We start from the raw sequence: 19784 nt of genomic DNA, 5'->3' as shown, positions 1-19784 counted from the left end.
CATATGCTAGATACTGTTCCACGTACTTGGAATATCAGTGAAAGACATAAACAAAAATTCTCCACAGGTGAATTCTATCATTTAGAGAAAAGCTAACACCCATCCTTCTCAAACTCTTCCAAAAAATTACAGAGGGAGAAACACTCCCAAACTCATTCTACAAGGCCACCATCACCCTGATACCAAAACCAGACAAAGATACTACAAAAAAAGAAAATTACAGACCAATATCACTGATGAATATAGATGCAAAAATCCTCAACAAAACGCTAGCAAGCAGAATCCAACAACACATTAAAAGGATCATACACCATGATCAAGTGGGATTTATCCCAGGGATGCAAGGATTCTTCAATATACGCAAATCAATCAATGTGATACACCATATTAACAAATGGAAGAATAAAAACCAGATGATCATCTCAACAGATGCAGAAAAAGCTTTTGACAAAATTCACCACCCATGTATGATAAAAACTCTCCATAAAGTGGGCATAGAGGGAACTTACTTCAACATAATAAAGGCCATATACGACAAACCCACAGCAAACATCATTCTCAATGGCGAAAAACTGAAAGCATTTCCTCTAAGATCAGGAACAAGACAAGGTGGTCCACTCTCGCCACTATTATTCAACATAGCTTTGGAAGTTCTAGCCACGGCAATCAGAGAAGAAAAAGAAATAAAAGGAATCCAAATTGGAAAAGAAGAAGTAAAACTGTCACTGTTTGCAGATGACATGATATTATACATAGATAATCCTAAAGATGCCACCAGAAAACTACTAGAGCTAATCAATGAATTTGGTAAAATAGCAGGATACAAAATTAACGCACAGAAGTCTCTTGCATTCCTATACACTAACAATGAAAGATCAGAAAGAGAAATTAAGGAAACAATCCCATTCACCATTGCAACAAAAAGAATCAAATACCTAGGAATAAACCTACCTAAGGAGGTAAAAGACCTGTACTCAGAAAACTATAAAACACTGATGAAAGAAATCAAAGATGACACAAACAGATGGAGAGATACACCATGTTCTTGGATTAGAAGAATCAATATTGTGAAAATGACTATACTACCCAAAGCAATCTACAGATTCAATGCAATCCCTATCAAATTACCAATGGCACTTTTTACATAACTAGAAGAAAAAAATCTTAAAATTTGTATGGAGACACAAAAAACCCCTAATAGCCAAAGCAATCTTGAGGGAAAAAAACGGAGCTGGAGGAATCAGGCTCCCTGACTTCAGACTATACTACAAAGCTACAGTAATCAAGACAATATGGTACTGGCACAAAAACAGAAACATAGATCAATGGAACAAGATAGAAAGCCCAGAGATAAACCCACGCACCTATGGTCAACTAATCTATGACAAAGGAGGCAAGGATATACAACGGAGAAGAGACAGACTCTTCAATAAGTGGTGCTGGGAAAATTGGACAGCTACATGTAGAAGAATGAAATTAGAACACTCCCTAACACCATACACAAAAATAAACTCAAAATGGATTAAAGACCTAAATGTAAGGCCAGACACTGTAAAACTCTTAGAGGAAAACATAGGCAAACACTCTGTGACATAAATCACAGCAAGATCCTTTTTGATCCACCTCCTAGAGAAACGGAAATAAAAACAAAAGTAAACAAATGGGACCTAATGAAACTCAAAAGCTTTTGCACAGCAAAGGAAACCATAAACAAGACCAAAAGACAACCCTCAGAATGGGAGAAAATATTTGCAAATGAAGCAACTGACAAAGGATTAATCTCCAAGAGTTACAAGCAGCTCATGCAGCTCAATAACAAAAAAACAAACAACCCAATCCAAAAATGGGCAGAAGACCTAAATAGACATTTCTCCAAAGAAGATATACAGATTGCCAACAAACACATGAAAGGATGCTCAACATCACTAATCATTAGAGAAAAGCAAATCAAAACTACAATGAGGTATCACCTCACACCGGTCAGAATGGCCATCATCAAAAAATCTACAAACAATAAATGCTGGAGAGGGTGTGGAGAAAAGGGAACCCTCTTGCACTGTTGGTGGGAATGTAAATTGATACAGCCACTATGGAGAACAGTAAAGAGGTTCCTTAAAAAACGAAAAACAGAATTGCCATACGACCCAGCGAACCCACTACAGGGCATATACCAAGAGAAAACCATAGTTCTAAAAGTCACATGCACCCCAATGTTCTTTGTAGCAGTATTTACAATAGCCAGGTCATGAAAACAACCTAAATGCCCATCCACAGGCGAATGGATAAAGAAGATGAGGTACATATATACCATGGAATATTACTCAGCCATAAAAAGGAACTAAGTTGGTTCAGTGGTACAGGCGTGGATGGATCTAGAGAGTGTCATACAGAGTGACGTCAGTCAGAAAGAGAAAAACAGATACCGTATATAAACGCATATATATGCACCCTAGAAAGATGGTACAGATGAACCGGTTTCCAGGATTGAATTGATACACAGATGTGGAGAACCCACGTACGGCCACCAATGGGGGAAGTGGGGGTGTGGTAGTCGTTGTGTGATGAATTTGGAAATTGGGATTCAAATATATACACTGATATGTATAAAATAGATAACTAATAAGAACCTGCTGTATTAAAAAAAATAAATAAAATAAAATTCAAAAAGAAAATTCCTGCCTGCGTAGAGCCTACATTCTAGCAGAATGTAGACTGAAAAAATGGGATAAAGTAACAACTTTCATGATCAGGTGCTTGCTGCCCGCCAGGCACTGTACTTGGCACTTAGCTGTATGTTAATTCATCTAATCCTCACAAGAGGCTCCAATGGAAACCCAGATTATATCCACTCAGCTGGTAAATAGCCAAGCTGAGATTTAAACTCAGGGTCTCACTGAGTCCAAAGTCTGTGTTCTTAATAGCCATGCTACACCATCTCCCTCATGCTAATTATTTTCTAAAACTGCAAAGGAGCCTAGGATAAAAGTGCCCATGTAAGTCTCAGGTCAAAATAGGGATCTGGATAGGAAAAAGCACCAACGTTTGAGAAGCACCTACCACTTATAAAGAATTTTCATTTACCCTACCCCAACCATCCCATGAGGTTTGGAATTTTCTTTTCTTTGCAGATAAGAAAATGGAGATGCAGGAAATTTCAGGGAATTATCCAACATCTGACTTGAACCTTCCACAGATCTGTCCAGATGTGGAGACCTGGGCATAAGCACAGCCATCAGAAGACATGGAGGTCAGCTCACAATCAGTCAGAGAAGCCTATCTGGCAGAATACAATTCTTCTTCTTCTATCATACAGAAAGCAAGTGTCGTGGCTCACAAAACTCTGTCAACTGCTCCCACAGGCCAACACTAAAAGAGTAATGAGAATGATAGGAGCATGTTGAAGAAATATTTCTACCTCCCATCGATTTGTATTTCTCTCTTCTTCAAAATAGCTTTTTACCACCTAATCCAGGCTTGGGCCCTCCCTCAGCCAGAATCACTACAATCTGTGTTGTGGAAAGGAAAAGGCTCTCCCATTATAAAATAATGTTTTCTACCTTGATGTTCCTGTAATAAATAATTTCACCATTACACCAAATGGTGCCCTTCTTCAAGACTCTGAGCTCCTGGAGAGCAGGGACCAGATAGTATCCATCTTCATGTCTCCAATAACCAGGTCAATGCGTGGCATATAGTAAGTGCTCAAAAATTTTTTTATCCAATTTGATTAAATCTTATTTAGCTCCAACATGTCCTGAGCAGATTTTAAGGTCATTTATGACTTCAAAGGTCTAGGGGTAGATGGCAATGATTTAATAAAATGTCTTTGGCATGTTTGTGGGTAAGCAGTATTAAAAACAAAAAACAAAAAATAAACAACAAAAAACATAAATGTAGATTTCTGAACACTCTAAACTCAGTGTAAGCATTAAAAGGGCTTACTTTTAATAAAAGTTTTTTTAAGAAAAGTTTTAGGTTTATAGAAAAATTGCATAGATAGTACAGAGAGTTCCCACACACCCTACATGCAGTTTCCACTATTATTAACATCTTACATTAGTGTGGTACATTTGTCATAATTAATGAACCAACATTGACATATTATTATTAACTAAAGTCCATACTCTATTCAGATTTCCTTAACTTTTATCTCCTGTCCTTTTTCTGTTGCAGGATCCCATCCAGGATCCCACATTACATTTAGTTGTCATGTCTACTTAGGCTCCTCTTGGCTGTGACAGTTTCTCAGACTTTCCTTGTTTTTGACAGTTTTGAGGAGTACTGGTCAGATATTTTATAGATTTCCCCTCTGTTGGAATTTTTCTGGTGTTTTTGTCATGATTAGACTGGGGTTATGTGTTTTTGGAAGGAAGATTGCCATTCTCATTATATCCAGTTTACATACTATCAACATGACTTATCACTGTTAATGTTGAGCTTGATCACCTGACTGAGGTAGTGTTTGTCAGGTTTCTCCATTGCAAAATTACTCTTTCTTCCCAAGGGGCTTATTTTTATTTATTTTAGGCAGTATGTTTTATATACAGTAAAATGAGCTCACCCATTTAAAGTGTACAGTTTGACAAGGATTGATGAACCACAGCAGTGGTTTTCAACCAGAGGTGATTTTGTCACCCAGAAGACATTTGACGATGTCCAAAGACATTTTTGGTCGTTTCATCTCAGATAAGGCATCTAGTGGGTGAAGGCCAGGGACACTGCTAAATATTCTATAATGCACAAGTCAGTCCTCCTCAAGAAAGAATTATACAGCCCCAAATGTCAGTAGTAACAAGGTTGAGAAACCCTGATATACACTCATGTAACCACTGTTCCCAATTTAGACCTGGCAGCACCCCAAAAATCTCTTGTGCTTCTTTGCAGTCAATCCCCCAATACCTGTCCCTGGAAAGCGCTATTCTGTTTTTCTACCATTGAGTAGTTTTGCTTGTTCTTGAACATCATATAGATGGAATAATTCTTTCTCTTTTTGTCTCTGGCTTCTTTCACTCAGCTTAATGTTGAGATTCATCCATGTTGTTTTATGTATCAGTAGTTTGTTCCTTTTTATTGAACAGTACTCCATTGTATGGCTATACTGTACTTTATTAATGGGCATTTGGGTTGGTTCCAGTTTGGAGATTTTAGGAGTAAAAGGAAAACTGTTTAGAAGTCTTTGTGTGGACAGATGTTTTTAGTTCTTTTGGATGAATACCTAGGAATGGAATTGCTAGGTCATATGGTAAGTATACATTTAACTCAAAGGGCTTATATTTTTAAAATAAGAAAGACAAAATAAATCTTTCTTTCTCTTATTTTGGACTACATGGATTCTCTCACTACTTCTACTTTCTCATCTCAGCTAGGAAATAAGTTTTGAATTAAATAAGAAAGTGATGTCAGGGACATCCTCTTCTACTTTTTCCATCCCCAGGCAGAATTCCTTGGAATAGGTGATCAGACTTCATCAATTCCCTTCTCACTTGCACTTTGCCAAGCAAAAGTTGATGTCTCTTAAGATCAGAACCAGAAACAGCTGTGTCTCTGGCTCTTTGGGTAATGTGTGTTTGATTTTTTTTTTTTTTTGAGAAGATGTTTATAGAAAATGGCCTGCGGTATTGGCAGTTGTGAGAACAGATCTAACTTCTGCTTGGAACTGCTATAAATTTTTAAAACAAACCAAACCCTAACATCACAATATGGCTATGTAAGGTACCTCCAAGCCAAATCCATTAGATTGGGAATGAAATATTTATTATGATCTGAATGAGACAACGACAAAGAAAGGACTTTAGATTTTCCTTAAAGTTGTACTACCAAAATTTTGAACATTTATTTTCCTACAGTGAGTTGGGGGATTTAATCTTTGATTTAAATAAGGGCTCAACATGATCATTAAGGAAGAAAAAGTTTGCAGAATAAAGAAAAAGGAAATCTTTTCAAGGTTAAAAGTAAAGACTTGTTTTGCTAATAAGCATTCCTAACCCATGTTTGAGGTAGAGAAAGCTATTTCTTAGGCTTAAAAATTGTCTATAATATACACTATCAAATGATCCTTCCCCTTAGAAACTAGTAAGTGATAGCCCCCAAATTTTAGAAATTCATATCCAAAGACAGAATTTTAAAAGCGCCTTGGTAAAATTTTTACTTTTCTCAAAAACTTAAATAGTTTGAATAGGGACAATAGAGAACACAGTGTAATGAAAGGAACAAAGATCTAGAAGTTGAGAGACCTAAATTCTAGTCTTGCCTCTGTCGCAGACAATGGAAAATATACTAGATGATCCCTAAGGTTCATTTCAGCTCTAACCTTTTATGAATTCCATTGTCTGATTTTCAATACACACATAAATAATAGACTACATGTATTTGTATAAGCAACCTTTTCATCCGAGTGTTTTAACTCTCTTCCAAATAATCCTGGAGATGGGGGGTGGGGGACCTTAGATTAGAAGCATTTGTTAAATTCTTTTCTTGTGTGGAGTTACTATCCTCTTTACAAGACTTAGAATACTAAAGTGTCTTCATCAATTTTTTTCAGTTACAATCTGATGAAAATTTAGCATTACCTTTTACACCTTTATTTTTGGGTAGATTTATGTCTCCTTGTTGTAAGGTTAAGTGCATCACATTACTCTTTTTAGATCTGAGTTTTCAGTATTTGACACCTCCTTTCCCACACAATAGCCCTCAGTGAGGTACATCCCTTATTCAGGTGATCATCTCAAGGTCATAATATCATCTGCTTTTCAACTGGGGAAAAACCTATTAGAGTGGACAGTTCTGATGTTAGCCTAATAGTATGAACCATAGTAACTCTCCTGGTGTGAAGATTTTTTTTAAGACCCCTAATTCACCTGAGGGACAAGTACAAATATACAGTAAGGTCATCTGCAAATTACATTCGCCATGAAAATGGAACCTTGACTTCTTTGACTTAAGTGATTAAAATATCAGATTCGAATATCACAGTGGCTTATCTTTCTGCATTTTAATTTGCATGGTTTACAAACAAAAGACACTATCTTTTTAAGTTAAAGAAAATCCAAATATAATGGCTGCAAGCCTACGTGAATGAACCGTAGTCTGAAAACCATGATGTTCAGAATGAGTAGAGATAATTATATTGTTAAAATGACCAAAAAAAAAAAAATTTGCCTGCCATTGCCATAAAGGTAACATTATCACCTGAGCCCGGGAGTAAAATTTACCCACAGGGCTTCTTTCTGATATAACAGCGCTGATCATGATGCCATGAAGCGTCAGGGCATCGTGTCCATGAATGCATAGAGTCATAGGCTCACCTCGAAAAGGGAATTTCTACCACAATAAGAACTTACTCTTTTTAGATTAGATTGTTTTCTCAGCTGAAAGAAGAAATGGTTTCTTTGGACAAAATGTTTAAATGAACAAATGTAGACAATTATTTTTACCTTGCAATGATCATCAGATCTCTGTAACTCACTTTGGATAATAGTGTGTTTCCACGAGAGACGAATTGCTAGTAAGAAATTGACCTTTACAGAGACAAGGCTAGAACTCCTACCAGGCATCATATTAGAGAATTAGGCTGTTTCTACAGATTTACAAATACATCTTTGGGGAAGGAATTAGCTTGCTGAGGTGGGAATGTGTTGGAGCCTAGATAGCAAGATGTTTATTTCTACCTCTCTGAGAGGCATCTTACAGAGGAAACATGTTGAGATAGACTCCTGTCCTCTCTTCTCATAGACTTGGCTCTAACCTTGCATGTGGACGCCCCCTCTCACTGAGGGACTCCCCCTCTTTCCTCAGCAGCAGGAGTGTCCTGCCCAGCTCTGCCGGGCTTCCTTGTGGTCTCCTTGCTATCAGCAGAACTGCCTTCCATGCCAGTCATGCTAGCTCATCTTCTTTGTCTCCATTTCTCCACGGTTCAGTATCCAAGCCCCCATCTTACACCTTCCTCTTTTGCTATCTATGCAACATACATTGAAATGTTTTGCCAAAAGTCCATATCACTGTTGGCATAAAAGTTTGGAACCATCTCCATTTCCCAGTGCTCCACACCTAAAAGATCCCTATTCTTTCCCCAATCTTCCCCCAAAGAAGATTGGTCAATCTTGATACGAGTTGGACATTTTAGAACAAATCATTTGTGTTGGCTATGGTCTGATTATTGTGCCCTGGGTTTTTGAAGAGAGCCAATCCAGGGACCGCTTGGCTATTTGTCCTGCCTTGGGTTTCAGGGTGAGGTTTTTGTGCACATTAAAAAAAAATGATACAAATTGATCATTTTAAAAGGAGATAATAGGGCTTCCCTGGTGGCGCAGTGGTTGAGAATCTGCCTGCCAATGCAGGGGACACGGGTTCGAGCCCTGGTCTGGGAAGATCCCACACGCCACGGAGCAATTAGGCCTGTGAGCCACAATTACTGAGCCTGCGCGTGTGGAGCCTGTGCTCCGCAACAAGAGAGGCCACGATAGTAAGAGGCCCGCGCACCGCGATGAAGAGTGGCCCCCGCTCGCCGCAACTAGAGAAAGCCCTTGCACAGAAACGAAGACCCAACACAGCCATAAATAAATAAATAAAATTTTAAAAATTAAAAAAAAAAGGAGATAATGAAACTAAAATTCCTCTTATCACTCCCGCAGAGATACCCAATGGTTGGAGAATATTGGTTATCCCTAAAGACTTTTTTCTATGGGATATACTAGTCTAAGATGTATACTTTGCCTGCCTTGATTTTAAAAGGTATTTGTGAACATGTCAAATTCTAGGAAATGATCTCTTGGTGTTTATTTTTTTTAACTCCCACAACCCCTCAGTTCTGCTAGTTTATTAAAAGAGATAAATTTATCTACACATTCCTTTTACAAAGAAGTTTACACCTCAGAAAATATATTATTATAATTTGTGGTAACATTAAGTCCTTTCTATCTCTTTGTAGCAAAGCTTCACTCACACTTGGGTCTCTTCTTACAAGTTGCACTAGATAATAGCACATGTGGTTAAAAAGCATTACCAATATCCTAGACTGAAATGAAAATGCAAAAAGAATGGGAAATATGAGAAACTCTGAACACAGACACATTTCAGACGTAGGCCCAGCAGAACACCTATGTCTTATGCCAGATCCCACACAGACCACCCTGAGTGTGAATGATTACAGCGGAAAGAGACACAAGGATAAACATCAATAGTAAGACTCAAACCTCAATTTAGCCTTAGATTCATCAAAGACCAGAACTCTGATTCCTGCGTGTATTTCCCCTCCCCCTTCCTACATGTCCAGGGCTTCCACACCCTCTCTCTCAGCCTGTCTGTCCTTCTTACTACCTCACCAGTGTGGCTCGAAACCCAGGCTCCCCACTGCCCACCCACAATGAAGATGGGCAACATGGCATCAGGCCCTGTGGCTGTGCTGGCAGAGGATAAGGTAGCGGTGAAGTCATCAACATTAGAAACAAGATATCTGCGGCAAAGCCTGCTAGCTACCTATGCCAATATCCATTCTCCCCTTTCTCCTTAGGAATAGGAGTCTAATTTTTAGCTGGGCACGTTGCCACCTGAAATAAACAACTGTATTTTTCAGCATTCTTAGCAACTAAGTATGGTCTCTCAGTGTAAAAGCCATAGTCCTTCCAAAGGCTTTCAAATTGCAAGTTGTGAGTAAGATGTAACCAAAGAACTCTACACAGAATTATTTGTGGAAGGGCTAGGATTGCTGCTTATAATGGAACTGACTTGGTTGAGAGCTTCTTTCTGCCTACCCTCCTGCTGACAGTGTAAAATATGAACATGATATCCGGGGCTCCAGCCATCTACCTTGTGCCATGGAGTATCCTTAAGGAACGATGCTGAAGCTATGGGAGCATAAATTTCTGAGCCTGGAGCCTGATGGCACACCATGGGGTCACAGTAGCATCCCTGGACACCTTGCCTTTATATTCCCTTTATGCAGAGAGAAACGATTCTAAGTCCTTGTAATTTCAGAGTTTTCTGTTATACTGATATCTGAGGAAAGAGTGTTCCAGAAGAGAGGACAGTAAGAGCAAGGGCCCCAAGGCTGGAGTGCATCTTGCAAGTTTAAGGAGAATCGAAGTGGCTGGTGTGGCTGGAACAGAGTGAAAAAGGGGGAGAGTGGAAGATGAGATCACAGCGGTACTGGGAGCCACTCCATGTAGTCTTAAAGGTCCTTGGAAGGACACTGCCTATTACACGGAGAGATGCTAGGAGTTATTGCAGAGTTTGGATCACAGAAGTAACATGATAGGACCTCTGTTTCAACAATATCCATCTGGTTATTGTACATAAAAATGTGTAGAGGCAGAGAAACCTGTTAAGAAGCTATGAAATGATCCAGATGGGATATCATGGTGGCTTGAACCAGCACAGTATCAGTACAGGTGGTGAGAAGTGGTTAGATATCTGGTATTTTATGAAGACAGAGCCAACAAGATTTCCTGATATGAGAGAAAGAGAAAAGTCAAGAGTATCTCCAGAGTTTTGGGCCTCAGCAACTGGAAGGGTGGAGTTGCCATCAACCTCATGAGGAAGGTTGTAGCTAGAGCTGGCTCACTGGTAAGGTAACTAAAATCATCCTCCCCCTAAAATCTGCTCCTTTGCTTCTGGTGCTTAGCTCACAAACTCAATGAAGACCTACTCAGTGACTCCAGGAAGAGTCCCAGAGGTCACCCTGATTCCTCCCTCTCCCTCCGTAACATCCCATCATGCCCTCTGATTTCTACCTCCTAGATATTCCATTTATCCATCCACTTCTCTCATCCATTGCCATCGCTTTATTCAAGGCCACCATCATCGCTCATCTGCATTTTCACAAGAGCCTCTGAACTGGCGATGAGTCCACTGCAGACTGCACCATTCACTGCACTGCACTTGAAAGCACCAATCCCTCCGATGGCCACCGTTTCTTGCTGTCCTTGGATATAGCCCAAAGTGCTAAGTGTATTTTTCTTTAACTTTTTGTTTTAAAATAATTTCTGACTCACAGAAAAGTTGGAAGAATAGTACAAAAGCTTTCCATATACCCCTCACCCAGATATACCATTTTACTACTCTCTCTCTCTATATAGAGAGAGAGCTATAGTAGTAATATATATATATATATATATATATATATATATATATATATATATATATATATATATCTCATTTGAGAATGCATTGTAAACATAACACTCTTTTACGCCTAAATACTTCAGTGTATAGTTTCCTAGGAATGAGAACAATCACTTATATAACTGCAACACAATTATTATAACCAGAAGATTTACCTTGTTACAATACAATTATGTAATATACAGACTTTAGATTTTTTCCAGTTGAACAAACGGTGCCCTTTATAGCAAAAGAGATACAGATATAGATATAGATGTTGTTGACACTACTGGTCCAGGAGCTAATCGAGGATCACACGTGGCATTCAGTTTTCCTGTCTCTTTGGGCTCTTTTATTCTGGAACAGTTCCTCAGTCTTTGCCTTTTATGACGTGGACACTTTTGAAGAGTATAAAGCAGCTATTTTGTAGAACGCCCCTCAGTTTGGATTTGTCTGATGTTTCCTCATGGTTAGATTTAGGTTGTGCCTGTGGGGCAGGATGAGCACAGAAGTGATGTGTCCTTCTCAGTGTATCATATCAGGAGGCAGATCCTTAGCATGTTTTGAAAAGTCTCTTCATAACGTTGCTTCTGTTTATGTGTCACCCTCATCGCTCACCCTCTGCCCATCCTCGCTCCAAGGTTCTCAGACATAGTCCCAGATAATCCATGCCAGCCCCATTTTCACCTGGCTAATCCATGCTGTTCCATCAGATCCCAGCGTAGACAAGACTCGTCCTCGATCCCCAGACCTGGTTTAGGGTCTCTCCTCTGAGCTTGCATAGCATCCCGCACCCACCTATAATAGCGCTTATTAGGCTGCATAGTAATTGCCTGTTTACTTGTCTGTATCCTCCTCTGGACTGTACGCATTTAAGGCAGGGACTGCATGACGCTCACCATCATCACCAGCACACAGCCCAACGTCTGGCGCATAGTAAGTAGTCTCCCAACAAATATTTACTGAATGAAGCATTGCTTCCATGCAGGCTTCCTCCTGCACGTTCCCAGAGCCCTGCATGACTCCATCATGTCTTTCACGGTGTTGCTAGATTGTTTGTCTACGTTTGGTTTTCCCTGCTAGACTAGAAATTCCTGGAACCACATCTGAGCTCTTGCATTTGATTCCAGTACACCTTAACACCGAAGGAAAGAAAGAGGGAGGGAGGAAGGAAGAGATTGGGCCTTTTGTCTTAGAACACTGTTCCTTCTGAGTTTGTGTTGAGCAGGTGCAGAGCGTTTTGGAGCTTCTCTCCCAGCCACCCCTCCCCTCACACCCCACTTCCTGTTTATTCTGCCTTCCAGCATCGCACTGGGGAGGGGTGGGGCTGGGAACCGTTCCAGTTGCTTTAGCCATCTTCTCACTCCCTGTCAGCCCCAATTCTGGAATGGTTGCTCTAAGGTTGAGTTTATGCTCTTTGTGAGAGTTATTAACAAGATTCTAAAGCTTTTCTAGGGTAAATTCTCATCAGTGTATAGACTAATAAGCAGTGAAATAAATAAAGGAAGAAAACAGAGAAGAAAGAAAAAGAGGCCTGGAATACTCACAGATTAAATAGTCAGAATAATCCAGAACTTGGCTGTACTGTCTTATGAAGCCTAAATGAACAAATCAGGTGAGAGAAGGAGCTCCTTCCCCAAGAGTTTCCTTTTTCTCCTTTCCCTGGCCCTCATATTTAATTAACAACTAGCAAACACTTACTTCAAGATTTTACAAATTATAATTTAATCTTTGTAATATCTTGAAGGTTCGGTTTTCCTTATAACAACTTCTTTAAGCCCTTCTTTCAGTATTAGGATTAGATCTGGCCATGAGCAACAGACATGGCAGTGGCTTAAACAAGATAGCAGTTTATTTCTGGCTTTTGAAAGCAAAGTTCAGAGGTAGGCTATCCATGAAAATCAGAAACCCAGGTTCCTTCTCTCCTGTTGTTTTGTTGTTCTGAACATGTTGCTGCTACCTTATTAGCTAAGATGGCTGCTGGAGCTCCAGCCATCCCATGTCATTCCATTCAACAAGAAGGAGAAAGGAACAAAGGTACACTTCTATCCTCTAAAGACACCTTTTGGAAGTCAGATGTGAAACTCCTGCTTTCAGCTCGTTGGCTACAGACTTGTCACGTGGTCACTCCCAGCTGTAAGGGAAGCTGAGAATTATAGCTTTTATTTGGGGTGACCCAGTTCCCAGCTAAAGCTGGAGGAATAAGGAGAGAACAGATATTGGGAAACAACAAGCAGTCTTTGACACAATTTACTCATCTGTAAAATGAGAATAATATTAATACGTACTGCATAGAGTCCTTGTGAGTAGAAAATGAGATAACGCAGGAAGTTTGCATCACTCACAGTAATAATGACTTCCTTCATAATAAGAAGGAAGTATACACCATAAGTGTGCACTGAATGGTAGTTCACTGCTATTACTATGAAGCCTGTGAGCTAGTATCTCCATTTTGCAAAAGAGAAAACTGAAAATCCGAACAGTTAACTTCCCCAGGACACACAGAATCAACTGGCAGAACTGGGGCTAAATAGAGATTCTTTGACTCTAAATCCTGGTTTTCTTTCACCACTGGGTACCACCTTGCCTTCTACCTCACCTCACCACAACCACCTCTCTTAACATCTCTCATGTTCACCAAGACAACATCTAATATGTTTCTCCATTGAAAAGCTTTTATGCTCCATCCCAGCACTAACTGATCACCATTCAATGAGAGCTAGGAGTACCAGATCCCAGTGGTGAAGACATCGCTAATCAGAAGGGACTGCATAATTGTATCTCTCATATATTACTGGTGAGAGAGTATATGGCATAACCACTGTGGAAAACTCTTCGGCAGTTTCTTATAAAGTTAAATATATACCCATCTTATGAACTAGCAATTCCACCCTTATGTATTTATCCAAAAAAAAAAAAGACTTGAACTAGAATGTTATTTATAGATTTATTCATAAAAGCTAAAAGAAATAAGTTAAAAAATGGAAACAACCTAAATGTCCAGCAACAGGAAAACAGATAAATTGTGAAAATTTATAAAATGGAATACTGCTCAACAATAAAAAGGAATGAACTACTAACTTAGGCAAAAGTATGGGTGAACCTCAAAAATATGTTCGGTGAAAAAAGCCAGACCCTAGAGTACATACTGTATGATTCAATTTATATGAAGATCAATAACAGGCAAAACTAATATACGGGGATAGAAATCAGAATAGTGGTTGCCTGGGGGGGGTGGGGGGGAGATGATCAGAAAGGAATATAAGGAAATTTCGTAGGGTGATGAGAATGGTCTGTACCTTTATCGAGGTGTCAGTTACATGGGTGTATGCATTTGCCAAAACTTAACAAACTATACACTTAAGATCTATACATTTTATTGCATGTAATATGTCAATAAAAAAGAAAATAATAATGAGATGGGGGCTGCAGAAATAAATGCTACACATAAAGATCCAAAAATATCTTCAGAAGGGAAAGAAGTGAGAATTAAAAAAAAAATTAAAGAGAGAGTGGATCTAAGATCTTAACGACAAAATATGTAATAAATAATGCCGCTATATTTGAATCAAGCCCTTTCAGTGCTACAGTGGCAGCCCCATAAGTAGTGTCTGTTTATGCAGGGCTACTGTCAACAAGATTAGAGCTTAAAAGAAAAATAAAGTCTCTTTCACAAAAGAAGACTAAAAGTACCATTCAGTCCTGTTTTCAACAAGTGGCTGTGTTTGAAATTCTCTATTTTAGCCAGCCCAAAAGCAATGAATGGATTAAGTGCCACAGGCTAGAGGCAGAGTGTTTTAGTGTCCTACTGCTTCCGTAACAAATTCCAACAAACTTGGTGACTTACAACAATGCAAACTTATTCTCTTACAGTTCTGGAAGTCAGAAGTCTACGATGGGTCTCGCTGGGCTAAAATCAAGGTGTTGGCAGGGCTGTATTCCTTCTGGAAACTTTAGGGAGAATCTGTTGCCCTGCCTTTTCCAGCTTCTAGAGTCTGCCTACCTCTTTTGGCTCACGGTGCTTTTCTCCATCTTCAAAGCCATCGAGGGCAAATCAAATCCTTGTCATGCTGCATCACTCTGACTCTGGCTCTTCCGCCTTCTACTTCCATTTTGAAAGACTCTTGTGATTACATTGGACCCATCTGGGTAATCAAGGATAATTTCTCCATCTGAAGGTCAGGTGATTAGCAACCTTAATTCCAGCTGCAGCCAACCTTAATCACCCCTTGCCACGTAGGCGATATATTCACAGGTTCCAAGGATTAGGACACAGACATCTTTGGGGGACCATTATTCCGCCTACCATGTCGAGCTTTAACAGAACTGTAAAATGTTACTTATAACATCTCTCTCATCATCCATCACTTCTAATCCTTCTATTCTCTACATCAGCCATCAGATGAATGTTTCCAAAGGTTCCGGATTTATTTTAAGCTGTTACTCAGGTACAGGCAATAAAATAGACCCTGTTTCATAGATTACATTCTACTTTCAATTGTTTTCACTTATTTCTACAATCTCCTGAAATTTGGAAAAAGGTCTCTGTTCCAATTATCTATTGCTGTGTAACAAACCACTTAGTGGCTTAAAAGAACGAAAATATTTTGCACACAAGTCTAAAATTTGGGCAGTGCTCGATGGGGACAGCTTGTCTCTGCTCCACTTGGCATCAGCTAGAGTAGCTCCAAGGCTGGGGGCTAGAATCAATTGAAGGCTTGCTCACGTGTTTGGCAGTTTGATGCTGGCTGGTGGCTGGGACCTCAGTGAGGCTGTCAGCAGGAACACCTACATGTGACCTCTACATGTGGCCTGGGCTTCCTCATAGCATTGCAGCTGGGTTGCAAGGATGAATATCTCTTAAGAGACAGCCATGTATCTCATACAAGAGGAAGATGTATCACCCTTTATGGTCTGGCCTTGGAAGTGATGGTCACATTGATTTTGTCAAGGCAGCAACAAAGCCCCACCTAAATTCAAGGTGAGGAGACAGAGATTCTACCTCTTGATGGAAGAGCATTTAGGGCCAGAAATAACTTTGCAATCTCTTTTAGAAAATACAACTGGCCACAACTTCTCTGCCACTTTCCCATTTCTTCTCTTCATTTTAAGTCTCCTCTTTCTTCCATTGTATGTGTCTCCCTTATATAGTTGCCCACCTTGGTCTTTTTTTTGTCCCTCACTCCTTCTATCTCAAAATCAGGTCAACCCTGAGTTGGCAAACAACAGTTTCATGAGGTGATGTAAGAAGACTATAGCATGTCCACAGAGGGACATCTAATTGCTGGAATCAGGGATCATTCAACCACTTTGGACTGACAAAAATGGCAATTTCATATGCTTCAACCTAACATTTGCTGCCTGTCTAGGGAGAGGAAAAGATACCACAAGCTACTATCAGAAGAGAAAGGATTACCTCCCCACTCCTCAGGTTTCCAATGGGTGGGAGGGTCCTGAGAGATACCTTGCACTTCTCCATCACTTCCCTTATCACATTGACCCAGGAATGGTGGAGTGACACCTGGTAAATTTGGAAAGGCAGGCGTGGCTTGGCTTTTCCACTTGGGGCCAAACTGGCTGCAGGTATCAGGCCTTTTCCTCTGCTCCCCAACCCACTAAAGGGAAAGGGCTGCTGGTTTCTGAGATTCCTCCTAGGCCCCAATAGCTGGGTTAAACATCTAAGTTTCTGGCACTTTCCCTTCAAACGTTTAAGCTATGAAAGCACTGTCAACAGGTATTTACCACAACAGAAACTAAATTATACCCCCAAAGCATCCATGAGTTACAAGCTGCAATGTCAATCAGATGCCACAAAATACTACACCTTGTTTTGAATGACCGATGTACACTACCTACACTCCTTGCATTCTACACATAGTTTGGCTGCTAGGGAACATATGCATGTTCTTTCACAATGTATATGTTTCATTAAAAAGAAAACCAAAACAGGGCTTCAAATTAACATCACATTGTGAACAACTAGAAAAACTTAAATACCTCTGTCAGAATTAACAATGTGGTACTTTCGTTTTCCTCTTTCCTTGACTACCAAACAGGAAATCTCCTCAGTTAGATGTATGCTAAGTAGAAAAAAATGCCATTATCCAAGGACACAGCAAGTCCTGTCAGGTATTTCAACATGGCGGAAGAGTAGTCAGGTTTTAATTGGTCCTATTGAGCTCACCCACAAGCTACAACCTTCTTTACCTCAGCAGTGTGGTATTCAAAAGGAGAAAAAAAAACTACAAAGTTAGTTTCTACCTTTGAAAACATCAAATGAATCATGTTCAGTTTCATCCTGTTAACTGAATGCTTGTTGATGAAAGTGCACATATCAACACTAGTAAGCTTGGGATTGAAAAGTAAAATAGATTTGAGAAAACGCCCCACCTCCAACATTGTTTATTTCCTCACTAAAATAAAGAGCTGGGCTCTATGTTTTGCTAGTATTTTCCCAGTCTCCTTGTCTACTGGGTTTGAAGGCACTTTCTCTAGACAGTTCCAAGTCAGAAAGTGACCTTCTATAACTCTGTTCTTAACTAAATGATAAGAACTTTCTCCAGTCAAAATTCTTACCAGGGCTTCCCTGGTGGCGCAGTGGTTGCGAATCTGCCTGCCAGTGCAGGGGACACGGGTTCGAGCCCTGGTCTGGGAAGATCCCACATGCCGCGGAGCAACTGGGCCCGTGAGCCACAGTTACTGAGCCTGCGCGTCTGAAGCCTGTGCTCCGCAACAAGAGAGGCCACGATAGTGAGAGGCCCGCGCACCGCGATGAAGAGTGGCCCCTGCTTGCCGCAACTAAAGCCCTCGCACAGAAACGAAGACCCAACACAGCCATAAATAAATAAATAAATAAATAAATAAATAAAAATTAAAAAAAAAAAATTCTTACCAGTTTGGGATTATTGAAGTTGGACACACCAGCAGATATATTTTTAAAACTGCTAGGCAAAGCGTTCTGAAACAATAGACAAAGAAGTAATAAAATATAAGAAAAAGAATGGGAAGATACACAAATTTTCCTCTTAAAAATAGAGAACGCCAAAACAGGAAGGGCTGATGAGATAGTTGTGGTTTTAGCAGGCTTTGTTTAGACAGATGCACACATATTAGTTTTCTGCTTTAACCTGACCAAGACTTTTGACGCCAAAAAGAAAACAGCTAACTCAATAATAATAATAATAAAAACAAGATGAAAGAACATTTGAGGAGGCGAAATCTTCATGGTTTTATGGAAGATGTAGCCATTTAGGTCTTTACCATAATCACCACCTTTCCAGCACTGAATAGCAAGCAGCTGGAAAAGGCCTGTATACAGATGTGGTTTTCCTTTTCCTTAACCAGCATTTCATTAATTAAATAACATTCTTTCAATGGAGCAAGGAGACTCATGAGGGATGTGGGAAATAGTGAGAAACACCATGGAATCCTCGTTTGTCAATACTGGAAGAGGCCTTAAAGCTTGAGCTGCTTTCACCTCTTATTTCCTTTCTGCAGGCTTTCAAAACGTTTGTTCACCCTGAAACCCAGGGAGGCCAAGACAAGAGAACAAGCGGGAACCTCCAGCCTACATTCTACCCCCTTATCTTTCCACCCAAGTTCCATCCTTGGACAGCCCAGTTTGCATGGCCAAGCCTTGTCCACCAACCAAGCCTGTCCGCTATCGGGAGGATAAACTCAGGGCAAATGCCTATGAAATCCCCGGAATGGGCTCGGGGCCATCTGGACAGGGAACTCTGGGGAGCCAGGAACCCAAGTATGGTCTAGAAGGAAGGGCACAAGCTCTGGGCATTCCCTTGGCTCTGAAGATTCCTTGCCCATGGGGAACTGCAAGGCCTTACAAAGAGTCAGTGTGGAGACCCTCTAAAGTGGAGATCCCGGGGAAGGAGCCCTGGCTGCATGAGGCAAAGGACAGTACTGACTTCCAGATACCGAAATAGTTATATTGGTCATAGACTATCATTATCTCCACCACTTATCAGAAAGTTCTACATAGTTTCAGATGAACTAACTGGAGGCCTAATATTTAGAGTAACTCAAGAACAACCTTGAAATTTTCTTGAGTTATTAAAAAAAAAATGAAACATGGCCTTGAAAGAAAAAAAAGTTTAAAAAATAATTTTAAGCTTAAATTATCTTGCTAATTAAAGCAACTTAGCCTTGATCAGAAACTACATAAAGTTTGAAATTTTAAAACGATTAATAATATTAATTTTTGAGACCAGTCCAATAGTCCACATGTTTAAATTTTTCATAAGCTTCTGATTCAGAATTTTTTATCTGTTGGGGGTAAAAATTACCTCTAGAATTTTAAAGAAAACATTCTTTCTGTCATTATTTTGTTCAAAACTCTTCAAAATAAATCACACGAGGATGTAATGATTGGTATAAATGTACTAGATGCCCCATAAAAAGATAATTACCTTTGGGCTTCCCTGGTGGCGCAGTGGTTGCGAATCTGCCTGCCAGTGCAGGGGACACGGGTTCGAGCCCTGGTCTGGGAAGATCCCACATGCCGCGGAGCAACTAGGCCCGTGAGCCACAACTACTGAGCCTGTGCGTCTGGAGCCTGTGCTCCGCAACAAGAGAGGCCGCGGTGGTGAGAGGCCCGTGCACCGCGATGAAGCGTGGCCCCCGCTTGCCGCAACTAGAGAAAGCCCTTGCACAGAAACGAGGACCCAACACAG

The sequence above is a fragment of the Eschrichtius robustus genome, chromosome X (assembly GCF_028021215.1).
Source record: "Eschrichtius robustus isolate mEscRob2 chromosome X, mEscRob2.pri, whole genome shotgun sequence".
NCBI lineage: Eukaryota > Metazoa > Chordata > Mammalia > Artiodactyla > Eschrichtiidae > Eschrichtius > Eschrichtius robustus.
This window is presented reverse-complemented; position numbering follows the sequence as displayed.